Below are 17,940 nucleotides of genomic sequence, written 5' to 3' on the forward strand. Positions count from 1 at the left end.
ATCTCGATTTCACTAGGGTCCATACTCAGACCTTCTGAAGATATAATGTGCCCAAGAAATTGAATTGTAGTCTGCTCAAACTCACATTTCTCAAATTTAATGTAAAACGAATGTTATCGAATTCATAGTACAGTGCAGACATTTTTGCAATGCTCCTCAAGCTTATCTGAAAAAAATAAGATATTATCCAGGTAGGCTATTATAACTTAATCCAATAAGTTCCTGAAAGCATCATTGATAGAATGTTGAAAAGTGGCTGGGGCATTACAAAGTCCAAAAGAAATTATAAGATATTCAAAGACTTTATACCGTGTCCTGAAGGCAGTCTTCCATTCATCCCCAGGACGGATTTGATCAAGGTTATTTTCTCCTCTTAGATCAAGCTTAGTAAATATTTTAGCCGTACGAAAGTCTTTCAAGTAATTCTGGGATTAAAATGAGAGGATATTGTTTTTTTAACTATAATGTAATTAAGCTCTCTATAGACAATGCAAAGACGTAAGGTGGAATCTTTCATCTCAACAAAGAACAAAGGTGCTCCAGCAGGAATTGTAGATGGTTGAAAAAAGCCTTTTTTGAAAATCTTATCAAGATATTCCCATAAAATATTCAATTCTGGTTCAGAAAGAGAGTTGATACGACCAAGGGGTATTTTATCTCTGGGTAACAGCTTTATTGGGCAGTCATATGAATGATAGGTAGGTAGATTATCTGCATACTTTTTATCACAGACATTCTGAAATTCTTCATCTTGTGATGGAAATGAGATTTCAGAAATTCATGTGCTCTCAGGTAGTGAAGAATTGGGTTTAGGCAGACAATTTAGCTTACAATATTCAGTGAGAAAATGTATACAACGTGTTTCCCAATTGAATAATGGATTGTGAGTAGAAAGACACTTCAGAGAAGCAATCAGTTAGAAATGAATAACTTCATGATGATCAGGCTTGATGAGAACTTGAATCTGCATAGTTTCATGAGTGACAGGCCCTGATGATAGGGGTGACCCATCAACTGTTTCCATGTCTACTGGAGTTGACTTTGTTAAGAATGCAATATTAGAATCATGAGCAAAGGCTATGTCGATGAAATTTCCACAAGCCCCAGAGAACAGAAAAAAATATAAAAAACCTCACATGTTTTAGTGCAGATGTGTATTGGCACTATACAATTATACTCTGGTATGAACAACTTGTCTTCATCCTGTGCCAGAGGAGAAATTGAATGTATTTTTTAATCCAACAGATCAGATGTCTCGATTTTCATCTGGTCCTCGTTTGTGACAGCGATTGTCCTACGGATCTTATTTGACCACTAAATAGCATTGTGTCCTGTACTTCTGCAATTATGGCAAAGATTTTATGTACATTGTCTTTCTTTTCTGCTGTAGAAAGGGATTTTTGAATAACATTTGCATAGGTTCAGATATAGTCAGTATTTTGCTGGGTCTTCAAAGGTGATTGACTGAAGGAAAAGGCAGGATTGTTTCCAAATGCCCGCAGTCTTTACCTTCTTCATTCAGTAGGTCTTTGATCAATTTGAATGCACATTTGAATTAAGCCCTCCAACTTATCCAACTTACTTCTACTCTGAAAAGTTCATCCATCACTTGCTCTGAAAGCCCTCGCCGAAATTGGCTCTACAGGGCAACTAGACTCCATGTGGTAACAGCTAGCAAGCGGTGAAATTCTGCTGTGAATTTTTTTTCTGTGGGACAATGATTAGGATTATCAAAAATTTGATTTATAGCAGTGATGTCATCCAAATCATTCGGAAGATTACAATTCTTAGAAGATTGGTCAAAACAATACTTTTTTCCTTTCACTGGTAAATAGAGCAGGTTGCATTTGAAAATATATATATGCTGTATTAATTAAGGAAACCTTGGTATGGTCTCGATCACCACTGAACTTTGCTGGTAGTGACTTGAACTTGAATCTGTTGCAGAGCCATACACATCCACAAGTTTTTTTTTAAATTCAATAAATCTTTCAGTGGTGCTTATGGACAGCTCCACTGCTGAAGCTATTGTCTAGGTTTTCTTGATTCCTGCCTCTTAGAATTTCTTGCCCTGATTACCTTGATTGCCTAATTAGTCTCCCCATTTTGGCTTTCTATATAAGCCTGGCTCTTGCACTTACTGCTTTCCAGACTATTGAGCATCCTGTCTGTAGTCTAGTGCCTTGATGTCTCCTTACTAACTGTTGCTGTTTATCTGTGTACCAAACTTGGACTGTTCTCTGATCATGTCTCTGCCTCATGCTGCAGCCTGTTGCCGCTTATTTCTGTAACAAACTGGGGCAGTTTCCTGACCACATCTCTGCCTCACGCTACAACCTGATGTTGCTTATATGTGTACCGAACCTGGACTGTTACTTGACTACCCTTGCTATAGGCACCCTCCTGCTTCATCGTTTCCTCCACTGGACTTTGAATCTGCTACAGACCTTGACAGGATATATTAGGGCCAAACTGTTCTGTCAAGGTCTGTAGCAGATTTGAAATCCAGTGGCTAAAACGACCTAGTAGGAGGGTGTAAATAGTAGTCAAGCAACAGTGCAGGTTGAGTATACAGATAAGCAGCAACAGGTTGTAGCGTGAGGCAGAGATGTGGTCAGGAAACAATTCAAGTTTGGTACACAGATAAGCATTAACCGTTTTTAGAGCAAAGCAGAAAGAAACTAGACTACAGGCAGGAAGCTCAATAGTCTGACAATCAGAAAATAAAGGTCCAGACTTTTATAGTAAGCCATGAGGTTGATACCAATCAGACAATCAAGGCAAGGAATCTAGAGGCAAATGTCAAAAGAAGCTAGACAACAAATTCAAAAGGTGCATCATCTTGCAGCAACAGCTAAGTGAGAAAGACACAGCCCACGGGAGTTTCTGGGTTCAATTCCTGACATATAGAGATTAAATAAGTTGATATATCAAACATAACAAATATTTTTTTTAAATCTATGGTTTTACTGTTAATTCTATTTAGAACATTTAAGACACTGTCCAATATGGTAAATCTTGACATGACTGAATGATATTTAATAATTGTTTAGTAGTATTATTTCAATCAAGTTATGGTGCTGTTTTTTGGGCACTTTTTGGTGTTATTATGTGGGCTCTCCATGGGACTATCATTTTGGCACAGTTCATGATATACTTATTCAGGATTCATATGATTAATTGAGTTAGGCACTATATGGAACATGTGATGTTCTTATTGTTTTATTTGATATATTGATGCATAATAAATATTAGCTACAGTTCCAATTCTTTGTAACATATATTCTCCGATTGGACGATAGGCACCTCGTAACTACAGCCGCAACACTGTTATGTCGAAGGAGTTGTGGATATAGCCATGTGGTGCCTCTTAGCTCGAGCTGAGCTTTTTCCTATGGGGCATCTAATAGATATTCCTACTTAAAGGGGTCTATCCTGGTGACAGAGCTCCCTTAACTTCCTTGATTGATTTATCAGGGAATTGAGGTGGAAAGAAGACGATGTTGCTATAGCTGGGTCAATTCAACTAAAACTACTCATGTCTACCAGCTATTGTCTTCAATATATAATATAATTGGAAAGTACTTATTTAATGTATAACTGGAAATTCAATATTTGGCTGCATTTACACTGGTTTTTGAGAGATCTATGGTTCCATCGTTCATTATCTATTAAAAACAGGAAGGATTCTAACTCAGTATAGAAGAGAAATTATATTTCATTTGGGCTTGCTGGATTTAGTGGCTGTAAGAACTCTTCTTTACTTTTACTTTTTAAATAGTTCACTGTATTTTTGTAACAGGGATAATGGATAGCAAGTTTGGAGGTATTCTTCAGTTCACAGTTTCCCATATGTATGCACAACTGAAGCAGGAGTTCCAGGGTGAATACTTCTGTGGCAGATGTGAGCGTGTTTTTCATCTAAAAGCTCACATTAGAGATCTGGAGGAGCAAAATGCAACACTGAGGGCAATAGACAATCTTGAGCGGAGCATTCTGCTCACTGAGCAAACAGTTAGTGGGGTAGACCTTGAGGGTGAAGATATGGGTCAGCAGGAACAGTCAAGTAGTTGGGTTAATGTAGTTGGGGCAGTAGAAAGGGGTCCAAGAAAAGGAAGGCCAATCCTGTTTCTGTTATTCCAAGCAAAATTGCCAAGTTGGGTGATGATGCGAGGGTGTCAGTTTGAGAAATGGCAGCCCTAGTGTATACTGATCTCCCTAACAGCCGGGAGTACAGCCCAGCTAGTAGTCGGCGGGATGGTAATGCAGGTAAGGCAAGACAATTAGTAGTTGTAGGAAATTCTATAATCAGGAAGACAGAATAATTTGTCACCAAGACCGCCTCAACCGAATAATTTGCTGTCTCCCTGGTGCCAGGGTTTGGCATGTGGTGGAACGGGTATATAAATTGCTGGGATGGGCTGGTAATGATCCAGCTGTCGTGGTCCATGTGGGTACCAACGACAGAATACATGGTAGGTGGAGGAGCCTTAAGAATAATTTTAAAGAACTAGGCTACAAGCTGAAGGGAAGGACCGCCAAGGTAGTATTCTCAAGAATACTGCCTGTGCCATGTGCATCAAGGGAAGACAGTGGGAGATCAGGGAGTTAAATGCATGGCTTAAGTCTTGGTGTAGAGGAGAAGGCTTTGCGTTCTTAGATCACTGGGCTGACTTTTCATTGGGGTACAAACTGTATTCTGCAGATGATTTGCACCTAAATGGAAGGGGGTCTGCTGTACTGGGGGAGAGAATTCTAGCTGGGGTGGTGGAGTATTTAAACTAGGACTGAGGAGGGAGGTCAATGTAGAAAATAAAGGGCTAGTTAGGTTAGAGAGGGATCAGACTATATTGGTGGGGGGAGAAATAGACTGTGAGGTGAGGACTAGGCAACAGGATAAGGAAATAATTTTGTTACAAAACAGCAATGAAAATAAAAATGCCAAATAATCACATTTCTGATACCAAACATGGCAATTTAAAATGCAAGTTAAAGTGTATGTTCACAAATGCCAGAAGTCTGGCATGCAAAATGGGGGAGCTAGAGGCCTTGGTACTGGAGGAACTTTAGATATAGTTGGTGTTGTTGAAACATCCTTATACTCTTCGCACGACTGGGCTGTAAATCTACAGGGTTTTACACTGTTTCGGAAAGACAGGGCAAATATGAAAGGCGGTGGTGTATGTCTGTATGTGAGAAGTGATATGAAGGGGAGTGTGAAAGAGACAATAATGGGTGAATATTGTGAGGAGGTTGAAGCCTTGTGGGTGGAATTACAAAGGGAGGTAAGCACTGAAAAAATTACTTTTGGTGTGATCTATAGACCCCCCAATATAACTGAGGTGATGGAAGATCAGCTATATAAAGAGATGGAGCGGGCAGCACAGGGGGGTACTGTTGTGATAATGGGAGATTTTAGCGGGATATTAATTGGTGTCATGGTTCGGCTTCATCTGCGAAGGGGAGAAATTTCCTCAACCTGTTGCAGAAAAATTTTATGGGTTAGTTTGTGGAAGACCCGACTAGAGGTGAAGCTCTGTTGGATCTGGTCATTTCTAATAATGCAGAGCTTGTTGGGAATGTCAATGTTCGTGAAAACCGTGATAACAGTGATCACAATATAGTTATATTTTACCTATACTGTAAAAAACAAACACAGGCTGGGAGGGCAAAAACACTTAATTTTAAGAAGGACAATTTCCCCAGGATGAGGGCTGCAATTCAGGACATAAACTGGGAAGAACTAATGTCAAATAATGGTACAAATGATAAATGGGAGATCTTAAAATCTACTTTGGGTAATTATAGTGCAAAATGTATTCCTAGAGGTAACAAGTATAAACGGCTAAAATTAAACCCCACATGGTTTACACCTTCTGCAAAAAGGGCAATATATGACAAAAAAAGGGCATTGGAAAAATACAAATCTGTGGGTACAGCTGTAGCCTTTGTAAATTATAAAGAGCTTTATAAAATCAGCAAAAATACAAAATGAAAGGCAGGTGGCCAATGATAGTAAAACAAATCCCAAAAAAATTCTTCAAGTATGTAAATGCAAAAAAGTCCAGGTCTGAACATGTGACCCCTAAATAGTACTAATGGGGAATTGGTCACAGGGGATCAAGAGAAGGCAGTGTTACTACATGGGTTATTTAGTTTTGTATATACAACAGAAGAAAAAGCAGCTGATGTAGCCGGTGCCAGTGCTGTTAATATATCAGTTAATATACTGAATTGGCTGAATGCAGATATGGTCCAAGCTAAGTTAAAAAACTTAAATGTGCACAAGGCTCCAGATGAGACCAGATGGGTTACACCCTAGAGTTCTTAGAGAGCTTAGTTCAATTATTTTTGTCCCCCTCTTCATAATATTTAGAGATTCTCTAGTGACTGGTACAGTGCCAAGAGACTGGTGCAGGGCAAATGCGGTGCCTATTTTCAAAAAGGGCTCTAGGTCTTCCCTGGGTAATTATAGAAGTGTAAGCTTAACATCAATCGTGGGAAAAATGTTTTAGGGGCTATTGAGGGACTATATACAGGATTATGCAACAAAAAAATAGTATTACAAGTGACAGCCAGCATGGTTTTACTATGGACAGAAGTTGGCAAACTAACCTGATTTGTTTTTATGAAGAGGTGAGCAGAAGCCTAGACAGAGGGCCCGCTGTGGATATAGTGTTTTTGGACTTTGCAAAGGCATTTCCAGAGTTGTGGTCAATGATTCCTACTCTGAATGGTCCCCGGTTATAAGTGGTGTACCCCAGGGCTCCGTGCTGGGACCACTATTATTCTACTTATTTATTAATGATATAGAGGATGGGATTAATAGCACTATTTCTATTTTTGCAGATGACACCAAGCTATGTAGTATTGTTCAGTCTATGGAAGATGTTCGTAAATTGCAACCTGATTTGAAGACGCAAAGTGTTTGGGCATCCACTTGGCAAATTAAGTTTAATGTAGATAAATGTAAAGTTATGCATCTGGGTACCAACAATCTGCATGCATCATATGTCCTAGGGGGAGCTATACTGGGCGAGTCACTTGTTGAGAAGGATCTGGGTGTACTTGTAGATCATAAACTAAATAACAGCATGCAATGTCAATCAGCAGCTTCAAAGGCCAGCAAGATATTGTCGTGTATTAAAAGAGGCATGGACTTGCGGGACAGGGATATAATATTACCACTTTACAAAGTATTAGTGAGGCCTCACCTAGAATATGCAGTTCAGTTCTGGGCTCCAGTTCATAGAAAGGATGCCCTGGAGTTGGAAAAAATACAAAAAAGAGCAACGAAGCTAATAAGGGGCATGGAGAATCTAAGTTATGAGGAAAGATTAAAATAATTAAACCTATTTAGCCTTGAAAAGAGACGACTAAGGGGGGACATGATTAACTTATATAAATATATAAATGGCACATACAAAAAATATGGTGAAATCCTGTTCCATGTAAAAGCCACTCAAAAAACAAGGGGGCACTCCCCCCGTCTGGAGAAAAAAAGGTTCAATCTCCAGAGGCGACAAGCGTTCTTTACTATAGAGAACTGTGAATCTGCGGAATAGCCTACTGCAGGAGCTGGTCACAGCAGGGACAGTAGATGGTTTTAAATGCTTAGATAATTTCCTAGAAAGAAAAAATATCAGCTCCTATGTCAATGTGTAGAAATTTGTCCCTTCGCTTTTCCCATCCCTTGGTTGAACTTGATGGACATGTGTCTTTTTTATCAACCGTACTAACTATTTAATATCATATTGCAAATGATGCTGTTTGTTTTCTGTAGTAAATGTTTTCCTGAGTCCTTACTGGAAGGTGTCAGGTATACAATTTCATGCCCATATTAAAGAGAACCTGTCAGCTCTCTTGACATATCTGTTTTAAAGAGCCTCTGTCACCAGATTATAAATGCCCTATCTCCTACATAATCTGATAGGCGCTGTAATGTAGAGAACAACAGTGGTTTCTATTTTTAAAAACAATAATTTTTTACCAAGTTATAAACAATTTTAGATTTATGCTAATTAGTTTCTTAACCCCTTAACGACCACCCACCGTCTTTTGACGTCAGGCGGTGCAGGTACTCAGTCTACAGCGACGCCTTTTGGCGTCGCTGTAGTAGAGGGGGTTTAACGGCACCCTGGTGACATCTGCACTAAAAACCGGCTGTAAGTAACAGGTCCGGTTCTTAGTGCAGCCATCAGGACCTGCCGATTTCGTCGTAACAGCATGTGACCGCTGTGACAGCCAATCACAGCGGTCACATGCTGTTACTGCGTACAGAACCGCCGGGAGTGTCTAAATGACAGCTCCTGCTCTAAGAACGAGCTGTTGCTAGCAACTCTGTTCTTAGAGCAGTGATCAGGAGCCAATAGTATTGGTTCCTGATCTTTTGTGATCACTATGAGATCCAATCATAGTGATCACTACTGTAAAATAAAAGTAAAAACATGTATCTGTTTCTCCTCACTGTTCTAGCTGTTGAGAGAAACAGATACAAGTGTGTCAGTGTCCCCACACAAAATCACTTGTTCCTCACACACAGTTTATTAAAAAAAAACAAATTTTTTTCAGTATTTTATAGTATATAGTATATACATATATATATAAATATAAATATATTTACTGTATATACTAAGAATCGTACTATAAACTACTTTCTTTTTAGGGTACGCTGTTAGACGGCGTGTACGCTGTTAGGCCTCATGCACACGACCGTAGCCGTGTGCACAGCCGTGATTTTCGGGTCGGCCGGCTGCGGACTGTCAGCTGCAGGCCGCCCGCAAATCGCGGGACATCCACATGGCCGCCACCATTGTTTTCAATGAGCCCAGACCGCAGAGCAGGGCCGTAATAAGACATGCTCCCGGGCCGTGCAAGGACCGCAAAAACTACGGTCGTGTGCATGGCCCCATAGAAAAGAATGGGGCCGCAATTCTCCCGTGGATTTTCGGGGGAATTGCAGCCGCAAAAACACGTTCGTGTGCATGGGGCCTTAGACGGCGTAGGGTGCTGTTCTGGGCTTGGGTTTACGGTTTGTGTTAGGCGTAGGGTTTAGGTTTGAAAAAAAAAAACTTAAAAAAAACAATAAAAAAAAAAAGTTTCATTCTTTTAGTGTTCTTAGTTGATTAGGATTCATGCACACGACCGTGCTCGTAATTACGACTCGTAATTACGAGCACGGCCGGGCACGGCCGGCCGCGGGCAGCCGGCCGCTTTTGCGAGCCGTGCTGTCATTATAAAGTATAGCAGCACGGCCCATAAAATAGAAAAATAGAACATGTTCTATTTTTTTAACGGCACGGGCACCTTCCCGTGAGAAAACGGGAAGGTACCCATGGGTAACAGAAGTCTATGAGCCCGTTATTGCGGGTCGTAATTACGACCCGCAATAACGGGTGTTTTTACGGTCGTGTGCATGAGGCCTTAGTTGATAAAAAAACAATTGAAACCGCTAGTTCCATTTATTATTTGCGGTTTAGACTGTATTATCATTATGGCTGCCAGAAGATACAGCGTTGAGGAAGCCTATCAGATGCTATGCTCAGATACGGATTCTGCATCTGAAGTTGAGCTTTTAGGGTATGTGCACACGTAGTGACCAAAAACGTCTGAAAATACGGAGCTGTTTTCAAGGGAAAACAGACCCTGATTTTCAGACGTTTTTTGAGCAACTCACGGTTTTCGCTGCGTTTTCGCTGAGTTTTTTACGTCCGTTTTTTGAGCTGTTTTCATTGGAGTCTATGAGAAAATGGCTCCAAAAACGTCCCAAGAAGTGTCCTGCACTTCTTTTGACGAGGCTGTATTTTTACGCGTCGTCGTTTGACAGCTCTCAAACGACGACGCGTAAATGACAGGTTGTCTGCACAGTACGTCGGCAAACCCATTCAAATGAATGGGCAGATGTTTGCCGACGTATTGTAGCCCTATTTTCAGACGTAAAACGAGGCATAATATGCCTCGTTTACGTCTGAAAATAGGTCGTGTGAACACAGCCTTACTTGAAAGCGACAACGAAAGTGTCGCTTCAAGGGATTCTATGGATATGAGACCCAGCACCAGTGATATGGGAGACGGCGCAGTTGCCACAACGTCCGTTCAAAGTGCAGCCCCTGAAATTGCACAACCCCACCAAACTGATTTAGTGTGGGAACCCACGAGTTTATTTTGTCCCACCATAATTGACTTTATTGCTACTCCTGGCATAAGTCCCAATGTCAGTAATTTTTCACCACTAAATTATTTTAATATTTTTATTACGGACCAAGTTTTGGAACATTTTGTGCAGGAAACAAATTTGTATGCCAGGCAGTACATTGCCAATAAGCCTTCGTCACCTAATGCCAGGTTGTGGAATCCCACAAATTTCAAAGGGCGTCTCTCATTCCGTCAATTCATACCCTCAGAAAGTACAAAATACGGGGTAAAGATCTACAAGTTATGTGAAAGCACTACTGGCTACACATGTGCATTTAAGATCTACGAGAGTAAAGACAGTGAATTTAATCCACCAGGTTGCCCTCCAAATATTGGTACCACTGGTAAGATTGTGTGGGATTTAATTGGCCCTTTCCTACACAAGGGGTATCATGTATACACGGACAGTTTTTATACCAGTGTGCCATTGTTTAGCGCCCTTCATTGTGCCAACACCGGAGCCTGTGGCACAATACGCAGGAATCGCAAAGGTTTCCCACGTCAACTTGTGGATAAAAAACTACGAAAGGGGGAGTCATGCACTTTTCACATTGAGAAGATGCTGGCTTTAAAATTTCGTGACCGCAAGGACGTCTACATGATCAGCACTGTCCATTCAAGTGCAACAGCAACTATTAGAGAACGTGGGGCCTCTGCAGATAGACAAAAGCCTGTGTGTGTCATCGGCTAAAACATATTCAGGTTGCGATGCAGAACGCATTTGTCCTGTACAAAAAATCAGCGGGCAGGGCGACATTGTTTGAATTTCAGGAGAAAGTGATTGAAGATCTCCTATTTCAATCTGCAGAACAGAGAGTAGTCCATGAGTCAGAGGATGTACACCGACTTGTTGAAAAAATGTTTTTACACCCCATCCCTTCAACATCTAACCAAAAATACCCCAAAAAACGGTGTCGGGTCTGCAGCAAACGACGACAGCGAAGTGAGTCACGATATTATTGTCCCGCTTGTCCTTCCAACCCTGGTCTATGCATAAGTCCCTGTTTTGTCCTTATCAATACACTATGGGCTTTATTACAGTTTTGTTCGGGTTTTTGGTGGACCCCTTACACCCGACAATACTTCTAGAAATAGCGACATTAATTTGGTGAGTAGTGGTCCTTTACTGTATCTATACATACGGTGTGGGACACTGCCCCTTTATATATTCTAGAGGTGATTGGTTGTTTTGTGCACATGGCGGTTCCTACCTTGCCGGGCAGGGGCTTGTTATGGTGTACCGCGTCACTTGCCACATTCGTCCCTTATATAGGGATTGATGGAGCTAAAGAGACGTTGTATGACCAGTCACTTTGAATAATAAAGTCATTACAGCCCTACAAATTTTCTTTCATCCTGTGAAAATGCTCTAGTTTTCCACATAGCTGGATACATTCTTCCTCCTTTTTTTGGGATATATTGCCTTTTTCCGCCAACAGTTTAATACATTTTCCCACTCTAACTTACTATATATCAGAGCGGGTTGATATACATAATGTCTATGGACTGACATGATTTCAGGACAGCTGCTTTCTTAGCACGACATAGTCATAGGGTGTAGAAAAGGTTAGGGACATCTATTTCTCAATCTAGAAAAGTAGAATCCTCCCATTTTCAAAGCAAAATGTGTGTCCTGAAAGCCTCCGGGTTCTCCCTTCCTTTTGGGTCCTGCCGTGTGTACAGGAAACACATTAGGGCCACAATGGGGATATTTTTGAACACAGGAGAAACAGGGTGATACATTTTCTGGTGCATTTCCTTATTCTCATGTCCTCTGTACAAGAAATCTGACCTTAAAATGACACATTTGTGAAAAAAAGTGAAATAAAATTCCTGCGAAAACTGTGGGGTAAAAATACTTAGTACACACCTAGATGAATACCTTAAGCGGTCTAGTTTTCAAAATGGGGTCATTTATGGGGAGTTTCTATCTTTTTTGGCAGCTTAGTGCCTCTATAACTGTGTAATAGGACCTGAAACATTTTCAAGCAAAATGTGTGTCCTGAAAGTCTTCGGGTGCTACCTCCCTTTCGGGCTCTGCCGTGTGTCCAGGCAACGCATTAGGGTCACAATGGGGGCATTTTTGAAAACAGGAGAAACAGGGTGATAGATTTTGGGGGGTGTTTCTTCATTCTCATGGTCGCTTTACAAAGAAATCGGTCTTCAAAGTGATACTTTTATATAAAAAGTGTTTTTTTTTTAAATTTCACCTGCTATGCATTCAATTTAGCAAAAAACTGTGGATCCAAAATACTCACTACAGCCCTAGATAAATACCTTAAGGGGCCTAGTTTTCTAAATGGGGTCGTTTATGGGGAGTTTCTATCGTTCTGGTAGTTCAAAACCTCTCCAAATGTACAGTGGGGCCTAAAACATTTTCAAGCAAAATATGAGACCTGAATGCCTCCGGTTGCTCCCTTCCTTTCGGGCCCTGCCGTGTGTCCAGGCAACGCATTGGGGTCACAATGTGGGCATTTTTGAAAACAGGAGAAACAGGGTGATAGATTTTGGGGTGTATTTCTTCATTCTGATGGTCGCTTTACAAAGAAATTGGTCTTCAAAATGATACTTTTATATAAAAAGTGTTTTTTGTTTTTTATTTCACCTGCTATACATTAAATTTAGCAAAAAACTGTGGGGTCAAAATACTCACTACACACCATGATAAATACCTTAAAGAGGCTCTGTCACCAGATTTTTCAACCCCTATCTGCTATTGCAGCAGATAGGCGCTGCAATGTAGATTACAGTAACGTTTTTATTTTTAAAAAACGAGCATTTTTGGCCAAGTTATGACCATTTTCGTATTTATGCAAATGAGGCTTGCAAAAGTACAACTGGGCGTGTTGAAAAGTAAAAGTACAACTGGGCGTGTATTATGTGCGTACATCGGGGCGTGTTTACTTCTTTTACTAGCTGGGCGTTCTGATGAGAAGTATCATCCACTTCTCTTCAGAACGCCCAGCTTCTGGCAGTGCAGATCTGTGATGTCACTCACAGGTCCTGCATCGTGTCGGCACCAGAGGCTACAGTTGATTCTGCAGCAGCATCAGCATTTGTAGGTAAGTAGCTACATCGACTTACCTGCAAACGCCGATGCTGCTGCAGAATCAACTGTAGCCTCTGGTGCCGATGTGTCCTCGCTCGTCTGACACGATGCAGGACCTGTGAGTGACGACACAGCGTGATCTCTTGAGAACACGCTCTGTGTCTGCACTGCCAGAAGCTGGGCGTTGTGAAGAGAAGTGGATGATACTTCTATACACAACACCCAGCTAGTAAAAGTAGTAAACACGCCCCGATGTACGCACATAATACACGCCCAGTTGTACTTTTACTTTTCAACACGCCCAGTTGTACTTTTGCAAGCCTCATTTGCATAAATACGAAAATGGTCATAACTTGGCCAAAAATGCTCGTTTTTTTAAAAATAAAAACGTTACTGTAATCTACATTGCAGCGCCTATCTGCTGCAATAGCAGATAGGGGTTGCAAAATCTGGTGACAGAGCCTCTTTAAGGTGTCTAGCTTTCTAAATGGGGTCGTTTATGTGGAGTTTCTATCGTTCTGGTACTTAAAAACCTCTCCAAATGTACAGTGGGGCCTAAAACATTTTCAAGCAAAAATGAGACCTGAATGCCTCCGGTTGCTCCCTTCCTTTCGGGCCCTGCCGTGTGTCCAGGCAACGCATTAGGGTCACAATGTGGGCATTTTTGAAAACAGGAGAAACAGGGTGATCGATTTTGGGGTGTGTTTCTTCATTCTGATGGTCGCTTTACAAAGAAATCGGTCTTCAAAGTGATACTTTTATATAAAAAGTGTGTTTTTTTTAATTTCACCTGCAATGCATTAAATTTAGCAAAAAACTGTGGGGTCAAAATACTCACTACACCCCTAGATAAATACCTTAAGGTGTCTAGTTTTCTAAATGGGGTCGTTTATGGGGAGTTTCTATCGTTCTGGCAGTTCAAAACCTCTCCAAGGGTATGTGCACACACACTAATTACGTCCGTATTTGACGGACGTATTTCGGCCGCAAGTAGTGGACCGAACACAGTGCAGGGAGCTGGGCTCCTAGCATCATACTTATGTACGATGCTAGGAGTCCCTGCCTCTCCGTGGAACTGCTGTCCCGTACTGAAAACATGATTACAGTACGGACAGTTGTCCTGCAGAGAGGCAGGGACTCCTAGCATCGTATATAACTATGATGCTAGGAGCCCGGCTCCCTGCACTGTGTTCGGTCCGGTACCTGTGGCCGAAATACGTCCGTCAATTACGTCCGTAAATAGGCCGTGTGAACATACCCCAAATGTACAGTGGGGCCTAAAACATTTTCAAGCAAAAATGAGACCTGAATGCCTCCAGTTGCTCCCTTCCTTTCGGGCCCTGCCGTGTGTCCAGGCAACGCATTAGGGTCACAATGTGGGCATTTTTGAAAACAGGAGAAACAGTGTGATAGATTTTGGGGTGCATTTCTTCATTCTCATGGTCGCTTTACAAAGAAATCGGTCTTCAAAGTGATACTTTTATGAAAAAAGTGAAATTATATTTTTTTACGCCTGCTTTGCATGAATTCTTACAAAAAAACTGTTGGGTCAAAATACTTACAACACCCCTTAATAAATACCTTAAGGGGTGTAGTTTTCAAAATGGTGTCACTTGTGGGGGTTTCCACCATTCTGACACCTATGAGCCTCTGAAAACCTGGCTTGGTGCAGGAAAACAAAATGTACTTCAAAATTTATAAAATCATGACTAAACTTGTAAGTCTTTTAAATTGCTCAAAAAAAAAATTTTTTTTTTCAAAAGTGCTGCCAAAATAGAGTAAAGCGATGGGAATATATATTTAATAAAAAAAATTGTACAGTATGTATGTACATATGTGACATATTGCAGTTAAAAATAGGGAAAAATGATGATTTTTACAAAATTTCTTCAATTTTTCTATTTTTTCATTAATTTCCGCAAATCGTATCAGTCTACTTTTACCACTAAAATAAAGTACAACATGTAACGAAAAAACAATGTCAGAATTACTTGGATATTCAAAACTTTCGCAGAGTTATTCTCTGATAAAGTCAGACATACCAGATTTAACAAATCTGGCTTGGTCATTAAAGGGAATGTGTTGCCAGCAAAACATGTTTTTTTTTTTTTAGTTAAACAATTAGTGTGTAAGTGATTAAACATTGTTCTAATTTTTTTAATTTTTTTCACGAGTCAGGAAATATTATAAATTGGATTCAATTTATAATATTTCCCAGCACTGGTCACTAGATGGAGCACTTCCCAAAATTGCTTTATGCTGCAAAATTGGGAAAAAATCCCTCGCTCTAGTGAGCTCTCAGAATCCCCCCCTCCTTTATCCTGGCTAGTGCCGGGAGAAACGAGGGGTTTGAACGGTCTAACCTCCTACACTGTGTGTCGCCATTTTTTGAGCTAACACACAGTGTAGAAGGTTTACATACACTAGTAAAACACACTGAAACACGAACATACATAGAAATCACTTACCTGCTCCAGTCGCCGCCGCTCCCTCCGGTCCGTCCGCTCCGTCTGCTGCCGCTGCTCCATGTGCACAAGTCCGGAAGCCGCGACCGGAAGTAGTAATCTTACTGCCCGGCCGCGACTTCCGGTCCACAGGAAAATGGCGCCGGACGGCGCGCATTTCAAATCGGACTGTGTGGGAACGGCGCATGCGCCGTTCCCACACACACGGCGTACACCAAAGTGGATGGAACGGGCACCGTTCGCAGTCCCTATGGGATTGGAGCTGCCGTATTCCATGTCTGTATGTGTCGTTAATCGACACATACAGAAATGGAAAAAAAATGGCAGCCCCCATAGGGAAGAAAAAGTGTAAAAATAGAAAAAAGTAACACACAAACACACAAATAAATATAAACGTTTTTAATAAAACCCTAACATAAAACTGATATAAAAAAAAAAATGTTGGTGACACTGTTCCTTTAAGGTCTTTTCAGGCCCGGTCATTAAGGGGTTAATAGACAACTGAGCGTGTTTTTACATTTTACCAACTGGGCGTTGTGAAGAGAAGTGCATGACGCTGACCAATCAGCGTCAAACACTTTTCATTGTTCCAGCCTAGCATCTTTCACTGCACAATCACACTGTACTGTGGATCATGCTGGGCTGGAACAATGGGAAGTGTATGACGCTGATTGGTCACTGATTGGTCAGTGTCATACACTCCTCTGTACAACGCCCCGTTGGTAAAAAGTAAAAACACGCCCAGTTGTCTATTGAAAAACTAATTAGCATAAATCTAAAATTGTTTATAACTTGGTCAAAAATGATCGTTTTTAAAAAAACAAAAAAACACTGTTGTTATCTACATTACAACGCCGATCAGATTATGTAGGAGAAAGGGCACTAATAATGTGGTGACAGAGACTCTTTAAGAAACACTTGTATTCACCAGAGAATCAAAATTCTGGAGCAACTTTTCTTAGAATTCTACATTGTGCCATTCCTCTATTATTCCAATGTATGAATACATTAACTAGGTGTTACCGTACCCCTTGTCAAAGGAGCATGTCCCTACACACTCTGATACTGTGCACACTGATAGTACAATATCAGGCTTTGTAGGGACACCCCCCAACTAATAAGCTGTCCATTTATTCATACATTTGTAAGAGGGAGGGTTAACAGGGGAATGGTACAACGCAAAGTTCTAACAACAAATGCTTTAGAATTTGTTACTTTATGGGGAATTAAATTATTTACTAGAACAGACATGTCAGGAGAGGTGACACCTCCTCTTTAATTTTTTTTTATACACACAGGTGATCAGTGCTGAACTAGCACACCAGCATATCAAAAGACCCTTAGATGGGCCCAGTCTCTGATATGTTATCGGACCCATCCATAATAGGGCCTATGAATTCCAGAAGCAGACAACCCCATCTAAAGCTGACTTTTAGCAGATCACTGGCACCACGGACCAGTACTTGGGTTAATCCAGAGCCTTTCAGTACTTATTAATGATATGGCCTTTGCTGTAATAAGGGCAGAATTTACTGTGCAATTAGAGTTTATTAGTGTATAGTGAAAGTAATACTACGTAAGTCATAGTTTGATATTTTTATTCAATCTCTTTAGTTATTTTACAAAGCAGAAAATATACAGCATTGATTTATTATGTTTAGATCTGAATGTTGTCCAGATCAGATTGATGCCATTAAGGATTCTTCAGATTCAACAGTTATGAACGCAGAGATTTCAGCTACAGCAGAGTATAGTTTATTTAGCTAATATATGCTTTATGCATCTTCTACCTCTTGTGTATTCATTATTGAATCTCACAATGCCTCTTATTCTGTGCAAAATGTCAGCAAAGTCAATTAGAAATGTAGAAAATGTTGTTGGGAGCACAGAACAATAGGCAGTTGCCTTCTTGCATGTGTGAAGATATCTCGGCATAATGATGGACTGTTCAAGCAGTTTTTCAATCATCTTGGATATACAAAGAACAGGTCAGGTTAGATATTTGTTTTCCTGCTTGAAGAAATGCTAGCAAACATTTTGCTTGCATTAGGAATGATACATACTCTATCTGGATGAAAAGTGATGTAAAAACAGGGATTAAATGTAGCGCTGCCAACATCCAAATGAGTCAGGTAGTTTGTAAAGAAAAAGGGATTTATTAATATAACATGAGAGGCCACGTGTTTCGATGCTGGTCCGGCGTCTTCCTCAGGCCAATTCAATTGGTCTGAG

Source organism: Rhinoderma darwinii, chromosome 5, assembly GCF_050947455.1.
Source record: "Rhinoderma darwinii isolate aRhiDar2 chromosome 5, aRhiDar2.hap1, whole genome shotgun sequence".
NCBI lineage: Eukaryota > Metazoa > Chordata > Amphibia > Anura > Rhinodermatidae > Rhinoderma > Rhinoderma darwinii.